The sequence below is a fragment of the Phoxinus phoxinus genome (assembly GCF_949152265.1).
Source record: "Phoxinus phoxinus genome assembly, chromosome: 17".
In the NCBI taxonomy this organism is placed as follows: Eukaryota; Metazoa; Chordata; class Actinopteri; order Cypriniformes; family Leuciscidae; genus Phoxinus; species Phoxinus phoxinus.
Window position 1 is genome coordinate 34,182,952 of NC_136892.1, and position 2,500 is coordinate 34,185,451.

The 2,500-nt window shown below is 63.6% G+C and overlaps 1 protein-coding gene across 1 annotated transcript in view; it reads left to right on the top strand.

The window, feature by feature from the left end:
• bxdc2 (brix domain containing 2) overlaps window positions 1–2,500 on the top strand; it is a gene marked incomplete at its 5' end in the record, with an annotated part of 12,958 nt that overhangs the window by 6,072 nt on the left and 4,386 nt on the right. The window lies entirely within an intron of this gene.

The following is a 2,500-nucleotide window of genomic DNA, read 5'->3' on the forward strand; positions in this document are numbered from 1 at the left end:
AGCGTTCGGGAACGCCGATCTCTCCCAGTGCTGCGTTCGGGAACACCGATCTCTCCTCCCAGTGCTGCGTTCGGGAACACCGATCTCTCCTCCCAGTGCTGCGTTCGGGAACACCGATCTCTCCCAGTGCTGCGTTCGGGAACACCGATCTCTCCCAGTGCTGCGTTCGGGAACACCGATCTCTCCCAGTGCTGCGTTCGGGAACACCGATCTCTCCCAGTGCTGCGTTCGGGAACGCCGATCTCTCCCAGTGCTGCGTTCGGGAACACCGATCTCTCCTCCCAGTGCTGCGTTCGGGAACACCGATCTCTCCTCCCAGTGCTGCGTTCGGGAACACCGATCTCTCCCAGTGCTGCGTTCGGGAACACCGATCTCTTCTCCCAGTGCTTCGGTCGGGAACGCCGATCTCTCCCAGTGCTGCGTTCGGGAACACCGATCTCTCCTCCCAGTGCTGCGTTCGGGAACACCGATCTCTCCCAGTGCTGCGTTCGGGAACACCGATCTCTTCTCCCAGTGCTGCGTTCGGGAACGCCGATCTCTCCCAGTGCTGCGTTCGGGAACACCGATCTCTCCCAGTGCTGCGGTCGGGAACGCCGATCTCTCCCAGTGCTGCGGTCGGGAACACCGATCTCTCCCAGTGCTGCGGTCGGGAACACCGATCTCTCCCAGTGCTGCGGTCGGGAACACCGATCTCTCCCAGTGCTGCGTTCGGGAACACCGATCTCCTCCCAGTGCTGCGTTCGGGAACGCCGATCTCTCCCAGTGCAGCGTTCGGGAACGCCGATCTCTCCCAGTGCTGCGTTCGGGAACACCGATCTCTCCCAGTGCAGCGTTCGGGAACGCCGATCTCTCCCAGTGCTGCGTTCGGGAACGCCGATCTCTCCTCCCAGTGCTGCGGTTGGGAACGCCGATCTCTCCTCCCAGTGCTGCGGTCGGGAACGCCGATCTCTCCTCCCAGTGCTGCGTTCGGGAACACCGATCTCTCCCAGTGCTGCGTTCGGGAACACCGATCTCTTCTCCCAGTGCTTCGGTCGGGAACGCCGATCTCTCCCAGTGCTGCGGTCGGGAACGCCGATCTCTCCCAGTGCTGCGGTCGGGAACGCCGATCTCTCCCAGTGCTGCGGTCGGGAACACCGATCTCTCCCAGTGCTGCGGTCGGGAACACCGATCTCTCCCTGTGCTGCGTTCGGGAACACCGATCTCTCCCAGTGCTGCGTTCGGGAACACCGATCTCCTCCCAGTGCTGCGTTCGGGAACGCCGATCTCTCCCAGTGCAGCGTTCGGGAACGCCGATCTCTCCCAGTGCTGCGTTCGGGAACACCGATCTCTCCCAGTGCAGCGTTCGGGAACGCCGATCTCTCCCAGTGCTGCGTTCGGGAACGCCGATCTCTCCTCCCAGTGCTGCGGTTGGGAACGCCGATCTCTCCTCCCAGTGCTGCGGTCGGGAACGCCGATCTCTCCTCCCAGTGCTGCGTTCGGGAACACCGATCTCTCCCAGTGCTGCGTTCGGGAACACCGATCTCTTCTCCCAGTGCTTCGGTCGGGAACGCCGATCTCTCCCAGTGCTGCGTTCGGGAACACCGATCTCTCCACCCAGTGCTGCGTTCGGGAACGCCGATCTCTCCTCCCAGTGCTGCGTTCGGGAACGCCGATCTCTCCCAGTGCTGCGTTCGGGAACACCGATCTCTCCTCCCAATGCTGCGTTCGGGAACACCGATCTCTCCCAGTGCTGCGTTCGGGAACGCCGATCTCTCCCAGTGCTGCGTTCGGGAACACCGATCTCTCCTCCCAGTGCTGCGTTCGGGAACGCCGATCTCTCCCTGTGCTGCGTTCGGGAACACCGATCTCTCCCAGTGCTGCGTTCGGGAACACCGATCTCCTCCCAGTGCTGCGTTCGGGAACGCCGATCTCTCCCAGTGCAGCGTTCGGGAACGCCGATCTCTCCCAGTGCTGCGTTCGGGAACACCGATCTCTCCCAGTGCAGCGTTCGGGAACGCCGATCTCTCCCAGTGCTGCGTTCGGGAACGCCGATCTCTCCTCCCAGTGCTGCGGTTGGGAACGCCGATCTCTCCTCCCAGTGCTGCGGTCGGGAACGCCGATCTCTCCTCCCAGTGCTGCGGTCGGGAACGCCGATCTCTCCTCCCAGTGCTGCGTTCGGGAACACCGATCTCTCCTCCCAGTGCTGCGTTCGGGAACACCGATCTCTCCTCCCAGTGCTGCGGTCGGGAACGCCGATCTTTCCTCCCAGTGCTGCGGTCGGGAACGCCTATCTCTCCCAGTGCTGCGGTCGGGAACGCCGATCTCTCCTCCCAGTGCTGCGGTCGGGAACGCCGATCTCTCCTCCCAGTGCTGCGTTCGGGAACGCCGATCTCTCCTCCCAGTGCTGCGGTCGGGAACGCCGATCTCTCCTCCCAGTACTGCGGTCGGGAACGCCTATCTCTCCCAGTGCTGCGGTCGGGAACGCCGATCTCTCCTCCCAGTGCTGTGGTCGGGAACGCCG